Source organism: Arvicanthis niloticus, chromosome 4 (genome assembly GCF_011762505.2).
Source record: "Arvicanthis niloticus isolate mArvNil1 chromosome 4, mArvNil1.pat.X, whole genome shotgun sequence".
NCBI lineage: Eukaryota > Metazoa > Chordata > Mammalia > Rodentia > Muridae > Arvicanthis > Arvicanthis niloticus.
Genome location: NC_047661.1, coordinates 84,803,117 through 84,817,562, shown reverse-complemented (window position 1 = coordinate 84,817,562; position 14,446 = coordinate 84,803,117). Strand labels below are relative to the sequence as shown.

The window sequence follows — 14,446 nt, the reverse complement described above, 5'->3', positions numbered from 1 at the left end:
TTTTTTCATGGCTTTTAGCATCTCTGAGAACATCCTTTTAAATGCCTGATTCTCTGGGGACAAAGTCTGAAAACATTATGCTGAGAGCTAAATGCTACTGGCAGTTTGCTGTGCACTTCACTGTAAAACTTCATGAGTAAGGGTGGCAGCTCAGGCCTGCTATCCCACAGCTTGGAAGGCTGAGGCAGGAGGATCGTCACAAGTTCAAAGCTAGCTTGGGCTGTGTGGTGAGACTGTCTCAAACAAACAGACTTCGTGGAATTTTGCTCTAGTATGAACACAGCCAACCCTGCTGAGGTGCCTGACCGTGTAACTACATGTCTGTCTACTCCCTCACAAGAGATCTGAAAGCTATAATTTGGAAGGTGATGAGACACTGACACCAAAGTCTACTTGTAGACACAGCAGAAGGGAGTGTTCTTTGGTCCAACCATGGAACACAGTGTGTATGGGACCCATGGACCAGAAGAGTGAACCATGGTGATCTCACGAGAACTCGGATATATATATATATATATATATATATATATATATATATATCAGAGGCAGGGGAAAGTTATCTAAAAGAAAAGCTGAGCGATTTTTTCTGTTGTTGTTTTGTTGTTGTTGTTGTTTTGACTGGTTTTTGTTTTTTCAAGGAGAGCTACTGACAAAGGGCAAAACACAGACACAAAGACCACATCCCACTGTCTGGTCTCCTATCCATTTTCCACTCTGCAAGCACAGGCATCGTGTTGAAACAAACGTAATGGGACTGTCTTCTGCTTAAAACTCCCAGACACCTTGTCTTGATGCCTCTGTGCTTTAGGGAAATGAAAAGTGGTTGCATTTCATTAAAAGATTAGCCTTGAGGAGAGTGGGAAGCCCAAATTCTAGGTCTAGCCCTGAATTCTCAGGAGGCATCCATCGAAGATCATAATTACCAGCCAAACACAGTCTTCAATTTGAACCTGCCATACTCAAAGTCAATTTGCCATTTGCCCTCAAAAGTCAAGACCTCCTTTCTAAACTTAATCTAGAAGATGGTTCTCTAAACTGCCTGTGTCAGAATCCTTGTGTTGATATATTCATTTCAATGTGTTCCCTCCCTTTCTTTCTTGTCTTCAGACACTCTCACTCTGTAGCCCACAGTAGCTTTGCAGCTCAGAGCCTCATTCCTCAGCCTCTTGAACAATGGGATTATAAGCCTATATCACCAAAATTAAAATCAAAGCCAGGCCTGCCTTGACTACAGAGTGGATTTAGGGCCAGCATGGGATACTTAATGAAACTGCCTGGAAAAGGTAGGGTCAGAGAAGCTGGACCTGTAGTTCGATGACAGAGTCCTTGCCCAGGATGTAAAGGTTCTGGGTTTCAAGCAGATTGCCCTGATCTACAGGCCCTGTTTATGGCTATACTACACCTGTATCATGTTCCCTTACTGACTTCTGTGAGCTAATTTTGTTTTGTCATGTGCAAACACTAATGTCTGTGTTGTGTTAATTTAGTGGTACGGCAATGGTTGGACAAAGATTTCCATAAAGACCCTGAACAAAAGAATACCATCTAGTCTGTTCAGAGGACTTCCGTGTCTTTATTGAGGCTCGCCTTCAGCACCCAGCCAGGCAGTTTACAACACTACCTTCACTTCCTGTTCTACACTTATTCCCCAAAGCATCTCACCTTACCGTTTTTCCTGAGGTATTTGGTTAAATATTTTGGCTTTCCCGACTCCCATCCATTGCCTCAAAGGTTACAACATTAGCCCATTTCATTAAATGACCCTTGGAAGTGGCTTCAGGCATGGGAAAGACAAGGCGAGCCTTGAGAGCTGATCCTGTAGGGAGTTAAAGTTACAAGACTGACCAAATGAGCGCAAACAACAGCATTCACTCTACTCTCTGCTACTGGTCTTAGCATTGAAGCTGTTATTCTCAGGGCCCCCACCAGGATGGGGAGATGAAGATGGAAATGTGGAGAAGTTAAAAGAGCACCAAGGCTGAGAAGTGGCGCTCCCAAGGAAGGCACACAACTAGCACTAGCTTGTGTGAGGTCCTGGCGTCCATGGCTGGGCTTGAGTTACAGTTTGGTAGTAGAGCCTGCACAGGACTCTGTGTTCTGTTCCCATTCTGAACTGTTTGTTTTATTGTCTGGGGGGAGGGGGGGGATTGGCTTGCTTTTTGTGGCAGAGTCACAGTGAAGCTCACTTTACATAATGAGTAGCCCAGGCTGGATTCAAACTCACAATTCTCTTGCCTTTGGGACTGTAGGCCTAATCTAGGACATCCAGATTCCTTATTCTGATTTTAAGCCAAATGGAAGAGTGCTGGGCACAAGGCAGAAATGGCTATGGCTGAGGGCATGCTCAAGAATGTGTATTATATGGATGCTGTGTGTCTCAGATTCAAACACCCACCACATACTGACCCCGCCCTTAGGCATACTACTCCACCTTTCTTTTTTTAATTTATTTTTATTTTTTACTACTCCACCTTTCTATGCCTCCATTTTCTGGTCTTTAAAAGGAGAACGGCTTATTATAATAATGCTGATCTTACCTGCTTGTTAAGATAACTAAAAGAATGATTGTAAAATATAATCAGAATATCGTCAGACATGTTATAATATTCAGAAGCCTAAGGGCCTGTGGACATACATAGTACAGAGAGTTTCATGTCAGAAATATCTTTCTTATAAATCTCTCAAATTATGAGATAAACCTGTACACACATCTTTTCTTTGGCAAGAAAATGAAGGAAATATCCAAAAGTCAAAAACAAAGCCCATAGCACAAGCTAGAAGAGTAGGGAAAATAATAAAACTGCTGTCTATTCTAGAACATTTTCTAGTCCACGGTGATCCAGGATTTTTTATTTTTTTTCTTACTGAGAGATAGGATATTTTCAGATCCACATAATTTCAAAATATTAGAGGCCCAAACATTTACTCATGACCTGCAGAGGATTATATACTTGATGTTAAAAGAAAAACACACATATCCTTAAAAGAATATACTGGGGAAAATCATACATTAGTCGTGGTACTTGGTACAGTGTCCACAAGACTTCTCTGAGAATTTTAAATACACATAACACCCATAAAATAGGAAGCTGTGTCCACATTTTCTTTATGATCCAAAATACCCAAACCAAGAGTGCTTTTAAAAATGGCCCCAGGTTGGCTCCAATCTCCCAGCAAAAGTAAACCCGAATCCATTTGCTAGTCATCATTCAGAATGTCCACACATAGTCCCGGAGGATGTTAGTTCACAAATAAAACAAAACCATAAGAAAGTATTCTGGGGCATGGAGGAGAGAGACAGCACAGTAGGCTGAAGAAACTTGACTTTCAATGACTTTACATGTAGGTATAAGTGACTATAGAATATTAAATAAGGTAGAAGAATAATTATAAGTATGAGAAAATAACAAGACTTTCAAACATTGCAAAATATGTGTGAGAGGAAACTCAAATGAAAAAAAAAAAAAACTTTACTTGAATTTAACACTCAGTGGACACTGCTGGGAATCCACTCTGGTGGTAGAGTGCTTGCCTGGGTTGGGTAGGCTATGGGGTTCAATCCACAACTTCAGTAGGCAAGTTAAATGGTAGACTGACTCAGAAGATAAATCCACAAATCGAAAAATAGAACTGAAGAAATTCCACAGAATTTGAGGCTGGTGAGATGGTTTGGTAGATTAAGGAGCCTGCTGTCAGACTCAGGATATGTGTTTTTTGGGAACGTTAGGTCAAATGATGGTTTGCTGGGGCACACAGGTGAAAGGATGTCTTGCTAAAGCAAACATGTGATAGAATGTTTTCCTGAAGCAGACACAGGTGAAAGGATGTTTGGATACAGCAGACACATGAGCAGACACTTGATGAAGGAGTATAAATGTGACCCCACAGACAGCGGGAGACAAGCACTAAGCATTGGTTTGGTTTGCTCAGCCTCACCATTCTTCACTGAAGACATCCATGTGTTGGTTCACCTGACATAGCATTGTTGAGCTGAACTTGTGGTAACACTGCCGTTGAGAGAATTTCACCCAAGAACTGCTCGTGAGGTTCCCGTGGCAGTTTGCCACTTCTGAGGCCTCACCTTAGGCAGGTTGGTGAGCCTGGTAATTTCTTCAGGATTTTACTACAGCTGCCTGGTGACTGCTTGCTGAAAGGACTGGACTGTATCTTCTGAGCTGTATTTGTGTTTACTATGGTACTGAACTGCTACCAAAGAAGATCAAGCTCACCCCCAAAGAACTATTGCTGAACAGGTCCACTCCCCATCCTAATAACTTTTCTCTTCCACTACCTCTGCTGGGTGGTGGGCTAGTGGAAACGTTGAACCCTTATTAAAAGTAGGTTGCAAAAAATTCATGCTTAGGGAGGGAGGGAGGGAGGGAGGAAGGAAGGAAGGAAGGAAGGAAGGAAGGAAGGAAGGAAGGAAAGAAGGCAGGCAGGCAGAGGTGGTGGGCAGTGTACTAACTAAAAGCTGGTGCACCTATATTAATATCAGACAAAACAACTTAATGGAAATAAATGAGACACTACATAACCATCATTTCCTTTTCCCAAAGACACATAAACTTCCAAACTATTATATAACCAATACAGCTATAAACTATCAAATGTTAAAAAAAAAAAAAAAAGATAGACTGATGTAACAAACAGCAGTAACAATTTCTAGTATACAAATTTCATTAATTGACATAATAGCTGTCCAAAATATCAATAAGGGATTAATTCAAACAACATGAGTTTCAAACTGACTGTATATAAACATGGTCCTTGCTCACGTAGACGACTCTTAACACAAACTGGGACATGTTTGAGGGTACACTAGATCATCCATTGTGTTCCAGTGTGCTCAGATCTGCTCCCACTGAGTTATCTAAGCACAAAACAAGCTACACATCAGTTGTTTCCGGGATGAACATAGACTCATTAAGAAAAAGTGAGAAAGAGCTCATCAGAGTGGGAAGGCCTTCAAGGGATAAACACCACCCACACCACATTTTATACGTCTACTTACAAGGAGCCTTACAAGCAGGGAGAGGCTGGGCGATTATTGGATCTGCTCTTGTGTATGACTTGTGACTCTGAACAGTGGTATCCACATGCTAAAGCCTCCTGTCGGCTGTCCTCATTTCAACGCCAATATTTGTTGTCACATCAAACAGAGAGTCCAAAATAAATCCTCAGAACAGCCTAGATTTTTCACGTAACAACCCTTCGCTGAACAGTTCTTAGTAACAGCCCTTGCACTGGTAGTGCGAAGACTACAATTTTAAGGGGTGAGGCTGACAGAGGTGTCTACCATTTCTCTCACCACACTTAATCACGTGCGAGTCCTAAAAGACCATGCTCCCACCCCTACCAGGCCCCGCCTTGTCCTCCCGGCCTCACAGCTGAACTAGCAATGAGAATGAAGGCAGAAGTTGATGGTGCTGATTTCATTTCCTGTTTCATAGTCTTTGGACCCCAGGGGCAGGTGCAGATATTCAGTGGGTTCTTAACAAACACTGAAAATGAATAAACGGTTTGTCCTGAAGAGAATGAAAGAAGACCCTAGTACAGGTACAACTCACCTGAAAGACTTGGTTAGTTGCCTTGGAGACCTAAGAGGATGTACTATAACTAGTCAACTTCCCTGCATCCTCTCAAACCCTTGTCAAGTTCTGCCTTGGGGCACATGACCCAATTAGCTCCAGCTTGTGTACCTCCTACAAAGACCACACACATCTCTGGCTAATCTAGAAGTAAGATAGATGCTGTCACTTTGAGGACTCGCCCTCTATTAGGTTGGATTTAGACAGTTTTGAAATACGTCTAGGGAACTTTTCAAAAATGTCCTGGAAACTGTGTTACAGTGCTACATCTGTCTCTATGGCCTCAAACCATCCCATCAACATCTGGAGACTAAAACTGCCAATATTCCCTCTCTACATAAACTCACCGCCTATTTCAAATGAGATTTATCACTTGCCAAACCAAGAAAACGAAGTACCTTTTTACTGCTGTTTAAGTCTCTGCCTGGGTTAGGGAAGCCATAAACCTTTCTGTTTGCACTGACAGCCTAGAGACTAATGCCAGGTTTGGCTTGGAGTCACTCTGCTTTCTTAGTTTTATTTCTGTTTCCCAATCAAGAATTTGAGAAAAATACCAATTCTAGCATTATCCAGCTTCATGCTAGTATCTCTTGTTAATAAGAGATCATTGATTAGTGTCTTACTGTGTGCTAGGTCTAGGTTAATAGTTTAGATGTATTGAATACATCTTTGGATTCTTACACTACCACTTTGAAAAGGATATTATCATGTCAATATTATAGATGAGAGGATTAACACTGGGAGATTAAGCAACCCACATCCCACATCACTAGTAAGGAGCAAAGCTGTAAATACAGTGCCAGGTGATTTAGCAGACAGCTTACAGTCTCAATCTGGGAAGGAAAGACATCTGTATAAGAAATAATTGGCACACAGTATTCATTGAGATACCAAGATATGGCTCCTTTAATCATAAATTATAATGGTTATGATTTTCTGAACCATTGAGGGACATTGAGGAGAAAAGAACCTGAGTTCTACAACAAAATAAAAGTTTACCAGAGCCCTGGGTTATAGGCAATCAATAAATCCAACGATTACAGGCAGAAGGTGGACAGACAGGACAACTCGTGGGAAATGCTTCCCATAACTTATGTTTGTCGAGTGCTTGATGGTTCACAGGATGCTTTCACATCCATCATTGATGTCAGGTTGTCTTCACTGTCTTGTGAATAGAATTGCCTCTACTTAGCAGAGAGAAGTGAACATTGAGGAAGGAGCTTGCCCTTGTCCTGAGTAGCCAACACACAGAGTTTGGTCTCTTGTCTGCACGCTCTGTACCATCTCAATGCCTCTCAAGGCTTAGAAGGAGCTAACTCCAGTGTGGTTCTTTCACACAAGGGCTTTCCTACCTGCCCTTCCTGTTCAGTGGGTCTCGCTGATGTCTTGCATGTCTGTCTGGTCATCTTTACCAACTGCCATGGAAGCTTTCAGCAGCCACATTCCATCTCTTCAACTCTTCTCTAGAGAACCAGGCACACCTTGGCTGTGCCAAGAGGACCAGACCCGCTTGGAATTTCCAAGCCATTTGGACACTATGAGAGTTTAAGTGGGAGAAATAGTGAAACTGAGTCAGAATCTTGTCTTTTTGCCTTTCTCACCAGTATCCTAGATAGGTTAACTTTCTTGCTGTCAATCAGTATTTATTGAGCATATATTTATTAGGGGTCAGGCACTACATTAGGAGAGTACATTACCAAACACAACAGGAGAGCCTTTCTCTCAAGAAGCTTGTATTCTAGTGGGGAGATCAGATCAGCAAAGCAACACTCCAGATGATGATGGGAACCCTGCTTTAAAAAGGAGTGACTGAGTGAGGGGGAAAAAAAAACACAGCTTCTGTGTGTTTTCTTTAAGAAGCGCTTAAGGAAGAAGGTTTTAGTGAGGTGCCAGGGGCAATAAGAGAACCCAGCACACCAACACACCCTTACTGGAAGGGCTCTTTCAAGAAAGTGCACACAGTGGGAAGACCCTGGGGTTAGCGCAGACTTAAAGCTGTTCAAGAACTAGAAAGGAGGCCAATGTGTTGGGAGTAAAGAACAAAGGGGAGTGTGGTAGGAGATGAGGTCAGAGTGAGCGAGGGCCCCCGTCCTGCAGTACTGTATCGCTCCACAGAGGAGTGTTGTTTAGGCATTCAAACTCCTTCACACAAACAAACCAAGCAAATATTTTAGGCCTGAATTGTTGGGTGCTGATGATACAGAAATGAATTAGACAAAGTCTTCATTGTCAAGAAGCTCAGACTCTAACAAGAAACAAAGACAAGTGAGCAGGCAGCTGCATCACAGCGCAGTGAGTACAGTGATCAGGTTAAGCATAGCACACTAGAGCAAAAGATGAGGGTGCTTAATACAGGCCAGGGAGGGTCAGAGAAAGCAACATCCAAATCTGATATCAAGAAGGTTGACAGAAGAGCGCTATCAAGCCTGACTGCCTTAGCTTGATCCCAGGGACCCAGATGGCAGAAAGAAAAACCAGACTCTGGCAACTAGTTTTCTGACTTCCACATATAACCCACCCCCAAATAAATGAATATAATTTTTTAAAATGAAGAAAAATGTGGCCATAGTCCAATAGGGTTCTTAAGGGTATAAAAGTGAATGACTGAGGAAATTCAACACCGTTTTTCTCACAGTCTGAAATGTCAGGAGGGCTTCATCTACTTTTGATTTTGCAGCACGTGAGAGTTTTGTTGTTATTTTATAATGCCTACCCTCTTTTAGCTTATTAAAACATCCCTACCAGACTATCTATACTAAAATAAACATGTGGCTCAGGTCATATTTTTGTTGGTCAGTACTGACTGAAGCAGAAAGAGTAAGGCACAGCTGGGCACATGGAAGCCCATGTGCTTTGCTGGTCACTATGCAGATGGCAGAAAGAGCCACCTTTGAAGAACAAGGACCAGCTCAGAGCACCCTGAGGACCAGCAAGCTGAGGCAGCTGAGGAAGAAAAGGTGAGCTTGCACAAAACACAGCAGAATCTAAGCTTTGCCTTGGGTGTGACCAGGAAACCACCAAAGCCTGTGGAGCACTGGAAGCCACCCAGTCATCTGGGATTGCTTGAGGCCATTGTGGCTCTCACACAGAGCCTCAACGGAAGCTTGGCGAGTTTAGAAAGAAAAGAGACCAGTTACTGCTGCTTATAAGAATGAGGCAAAGGTCCAGGACAGTGATGGATGAGGAGGGAGAAGTCGACAAACAGCAGATGCTAATGAGGCGAGGGTAGCTAGCTTCCAAACAGTACTGAAGAATGAACTAAAGGAGGGAGGGGGACAATAACTTAAAGATCCAACCCTAATGCGCCAGGCTCCGAGGAACAAATGAAGCTCCAAACAAAACATGCAGGCAAATGGCTGAGCTCCTACAGGATCACAGGGTGCTAAGGGGCCATCCCTCCCTTCTCTACAAAGATGAGGAGTGATCATGAATGGGAAGAAAAGTTGCCTGAGACCACACTGGGCATCTCGTTGTCATTAATTAATGTGATTTTTTTGGAAGTCAGTATGGTCCATGCTGCCAGGTACACAGCGCCAACATTTTCATTTCCTGTGATCAAAGGACAACTAAGCAGCAGGTTATAGATGTCTGCAAAATGGTCAGGGAAGGACAAAAGTGTTTGAGGAGCTTCTTTCCCCTGACTCTGGTAGAGAGACATATCATGTCTTATCAATTAGGGGGACCCCCCAAAATATATCTGTGTGTGCCTTTCCTTGCTTCTCTGTTTCTCTGTGTGTATTGCTGTCTGTTTCTGTCTGTCTCTCTGTTTTGTTTTGTTTTTTTTCAAGCATGATCTCAATGCATAGCCCAGGCTGTCTGCAGATCCTCCAGTTTTCATGTTAAAGTGCTGGAACATATGTGGCTATTTATGGAAGAGAATACCAAACTACAAAATCAAAACCTATAGGTAGTTCCTCTTGCAAAGGAGGGCCCCCTTCAGCCTCGTTGCCCTCTAAGTACATCTGCCTCTGTACCAACAGTTTTGGAGGGTTTGTTTTGTTCTTTTGCTCATCCATCAACCAAACTTATATCACGTAAATAATATTACGGGTATGGACAGCGTCATTATTAGTTATTGCATGAATCTAGGCAACCTTAGGAAGAGGGGATCTCAATTGAGGAACTGCGGGGAATGTTTTAAATCAGTAATTGATGAAGGGGGTCTCAGCCCATTGTAGGTGGTACAATCTTTAGGCAAGTGGGCCTGAAGTGTCTATGAAAGGTAGCTGAGCATGAGCCAGGAAGCAGCATGGCTCCATGGCCTCTGCTTTAGTTCCTGTCTCCATGTTCCTGCTTTGAACTTCTGTCCTGGCTTCCTCAGTGATGTCTGGTGACATGGAATTGCAAACCAAATAAACCCTTTCCTCCCCAAGTTTGGTTTTGGTCAGTATTTATCACAGCAACAGAAAGCAAACTAGAATAGGCAGTGAACAAGGCTCTGGAGATGTAAACATGAGATTACAGCGAGCACTGCCATCAAGAAGTTCAGCTGCAAGTAATGGCACATGCCTTTAACCCCAGCACTATGTTGGGGGTTGGTCTGGTGCTGCTATGTGTTCAAATGCTAAAGACTGTCCTTCAAGATCTGGTTCCCCCCACCCACACACACACACCATGAGCAGATCCTCATGTACACCAAGTGATGCTCTAGAAACCTTGCTCCCTGATTAAAAGCTATTGGTTAAATAAAAATGGCTACAGCCAATTACTAGGGAGAATAAAAAGATGCAGAGTTTTAGTTACCTGGCTGAGCATCTTAGATAAAGACCATAAGAAGGAAGGTGAGAGAGAAAGGAGGTAAGAAAGTAAAGGAGGAAGAAGATGAAGATATCAGGAGGTGTCCATTAGATGTGATGGACCAGGAGCATGTTCCAGAGTGAAATGCACCCCCCCCACACACACACCCCTGGACAGACTGCTGGTGCAGAATTACCCCTGGCGAGATTCAAACAGCAAATATTTTGGGAGCACAGCTGGGAATTAACAGTCTTAGCAAATAGAAATATAGATTAGGGGTAATTCCCCAGTAATTGGGCAAGAACTGATTAAATAATCCAGAGGACTCTGCCTCGGTTATTGACAGGAGGTGACCAGATTATATTAATAGTTAATAGAGTTTATTAAAATCTATTTACAGCACCAGGAAGGCAGACTTAAGAGGATCTCTGTGAGTCTGAAGCCACCTGGTCTACATAGCAAGTTCCAAGATAGCTGAGACTACATGGACAGACCCTTGTCACAGAAAGAAAGAAAGAAAGAAAGAAAGAAAGAAAGAAAGAAAGAAAGAAAGAAAGAAAGAGAGAGAGAGAGAGAGAGAGAAAGAGAGAAAGAGAGAAAGAGAGAAAGAAAGAAAGAAAGAGTGAGCAAAACGCATAAGTAGTTTCTCTTGCAAAGGAGGGCCCCCTTCAGACTTGTTGCCCTCTAAGTACATCTGCCTCTGTACCAACAATTTTTGGGGGTTTGTTTTGTTCTTTTGCTCATCTATCAACCAAACTTATATCACATAAATAATATTACAGGTTTGGGCAGTGTCATTATTAGTTTTCGTCAACTTGCACAAACCTAGGCAAGGAAGGACAGAAGGAAGGTAGGAAGGAAGGATGGAAGGAAAAAAATCAGTCCACATTTTTTCAGGTGTGGCACATACCTACAATCTCAGGTCCTTCGGGGGAAGTGGGGCTGAGACAAGAGAATCTTAAGCTCCATGCCTGGGCTAAACATAAGACCCTGTCTCCAAAGAAGAGAAAAAGGGAAAAGAAAGAAAAGAAAACTGAATGAACAAAGAAAAGAAAGTACCCATTTAGGAGAGACAGATATGGAGAAGAATGTAGAATTACATTAAGAATGCACTAATAAGAGTTTTAGGCCAAGACTTACGAGTACAGAGACAAAGGGCACTCCAGCCATCTGAGGGGAAAGGAGGCAATTGTAAGGGTTAATCTTCATTGTCAGCTTGACTGGATTTGAAATTCCTTAGGAGACACACTCTGGGCCTGTCTGAGGGCATTTCCACAGAGACTTAAGTGAGAAGGAACTATCTGCCCTGCATGAGGACAACTCCTTCCCATGGGCTGCAGTTCCAGACTAAAGAAAAGGGGAAAGGAGAAGCCAGCTGAGCATCACTGAATTGCATCCATGCTAAATTCATATTCTGAAGCCCTAACCCCAGTGTGACTGTCCCTTAAAGAGGGGGACTTTAAGTAGTTGGTTAAAGCAAAATGAGACTGTAAAGGTAGGGACACTGTCAGTAACTCAAGTGTCCTTAAAAGAAGCAGCTCACCCTGTTGGCTGATGGGCCTTCCCTTGATGGATCATCCATGTTGCTGGTATCCCTTAGCTTCCTGGAGATCTCCACTCATTCTCATTCTCATACACAGTCTTTTCAGAAACTATCCTTACCACACATTCTCCGGCTGCCCAAGCTATCCTTTGACATTTTAGTATGATTCTCAGAGAGCTGGAGTTTATTTATCTATTATTTATTGCTTGTTGCTTGGAAACAATGCCTCAAAATTCAAATTTTGTTTTGAAACAATGCCAAGTTCAAATTTCCTGTGTAGCGAGGACAACCTTGAACTTCTGATCCTTCTACCTTTCATCTCCCAAGTGCTAGAATTACAAGCCAATGTCGCCTACCTGGTATGTATGTATGTGCGTACCTACGAGCACAAGCCTTACTATATTGTCCAAACTGACCTCAGGCTCCTGGGTCCAAAGAATTCCTGAGTCCTCCTGACTCACCTCCTAAGAAACTGGGACTACAGGCACTGAGGACTGCAGATTTTGTATTGAACCATAACTATACACAATAGGTTTACTGTTGGCACACTCCTGACTCTTATCCTCTTCCTCCTTCTTTTCTGAGACAAAGTCTCATGACATAGCCCGTGCTGGCCTCAAAGTCATGATCCTCTTGACTCTTCCTCCCAAGTGCTGGGAATAAAGGCTTGTGCTTCCACATCCAGCTCACAGTAGTTCTTAGTTAAACATGTACGAGCTACTTTGTGAACTAGTTTGGAACTCAAGAAACACGAAGGCTTGGGTTGTATTTCAGTGGTAGAATGCTTTCCTTGCACCTATGAGTTCAATCCTCAGTACTGCAAATTAAAAGAAAACAAAACCACCTATCAGTCAGGATTTGTGGCACACATATATAATTTTAGTGGCTAGGAGTTGGAGGCAGAAGAGGAGTTCAAGGCCAGCCTTGCCCACAAATAATGTGACACCTGTTCTTCATAAGCTGGCCAGCCTAAGTTATGAAGTAAAGTTTCAGGCTAGCCTGGGCCACAGAGCAAGACTTTATCTAGAAAAGAAGAACCATAGTAAGATGAAGCATGCTGAAAGGCAAAGATGGTCAAGCAATCCCCCTTTCTTTTGATTTTGTTTGAAACCTTATACTTCTGCTTGGACAATTCACAGCCCCAATTCCACACATAATCTTAGATTTTGGTGATAGAATATATAAAATGGCATATGTTTTGACAATTTGTTGTCTTTACTGTTAATGAGCTAAATTTCTTCCTTTTTTTCTTCTTTGTTTGGTTTTGGTTTTCAGTTTTTTGAAACAGGGTTTCTCTGTGTACCCTGACTAGCCTGGAACTTGCTCTGTAGAGCAGCCTGGCTACAAACTCAGAGCCTCTGTCTCATGAGTGCTGGGATTAATGTCATGTTCCACTACCACCTAGCTTAAGAGCTGAATTTGTTTGGTGGTTTCTACAGCACTGTCTAATTAAGATGTTCTCTCACTAAACAGGCCTTTCCCCCTGTCTCCTTCAGTGAAGATTGGAAACTGATAGAGGCAGTAACAAAGGTTGGAGTCTAGTGGTGCTTGGCACTTCAGCACAAGAGAACCCCTGCCATTCTCATATGCTGGACCTTGCCAGAAGCTGCATCTGAGTACCCTGAAGTGACGAAGCTGTAGAAATATTCACAGCCCCAGGAACACACCAGTGGGTGGTCACAGGCTGTGGGGCAGAGCTGGGTTATGAGATAGAGACTGGCTGCTTCAGAAGCTCCTTCACAGGAGCTTGTGGCTCTGTCTTCCTTGACATAGCAAATGGCTGCACCATCCCACAGCTTCTACCATGGATGTAGACTGATGACTTCGCCTCATCTCCTATCCTGTTATGCTGGCATCGAGAAATAGCATGGCTGACTGGATAGGAGGACTTGCTGAAACAGCAATGTTTAAAAGGAAACCAAGAAAGTTGCAGGCAAATTCCAATGCATTTCACAGGAAGCAGCTGACCGGGCAGAAAAGCAATGCAGCCTCCGGTAACTTTTCCTAAAGCCACATTCAAAGGCTGGTTAGATGTGGGAGGTAAATGACTTTGCCGTAGTGTTCTCTTGAATGTGGCAATCAATAATGTATAAGTACACAAAAATAGATCTGTACAGCAAGAGAGGGAAGGCAAACAGGCTCCAAAATGAAAAGGTATCCACAAAAGTGTAAACTTTGTGAAAACAGATGTCATAATTCTGTATTCTTTTCACAAACTCATAGCACACACCAGGCATATAAACAGGTAAACACAGAATCCCAGCTCCAGCATCGTGACCACCATACAATGACATTAATATGAATGTCTTTCAGCCTGTTTCAGTTTTAAAATGGTAAGAATTTGCCACGTGATGATGATCCTGATCTGACTCCGGTCTCTTTACTCCAAAAGTCCTATCTTTGTGAGAATTGGAAATCTGGATCTGCAGGCACCAGATGCATGAACATAAAGAAGCAAGAGCCCATAAGAACATAGCACGGGGACTGTGTCTATGGCTCAGCTGGTAGAATGCTTGCATAACACACTCGAGGCCTTGGGTTAGATCCCCAACACCACATACACTAGGAGTACTTGCAC

The 14,446-nt window shown here is 42.8% G+C and overlaps 1 protein-coding gene across 4 annotated transcripts in view; it reads right to left on the bottom strand.

The window, feature by feature from the left end:
- The window catches only part of Tmigd3 (transmembrane and immunoglobulin domain containing 3), a 65,774-nt gene extending 58,721 nt beyond the window's left edge, over positions 1-7,053 (bottom strand). For 3 of the 4 annotated variants that reach the window (XM_076933069.1, XM_076933072.1, XM_076933070.1), the window contains exon 1: positions 6,941-7,053. The gene's annotated coding sequence lies outside the window, so the exon portion shown is untranslated. The remainder of the gene's footprint in view (positions 1-6,940) is intronic. The other variant, XM_076933067.1, reaches the window with a different exon arrangement.
- Positions 7,054-14,446: the final 7,393 nt, after the last annotated feature.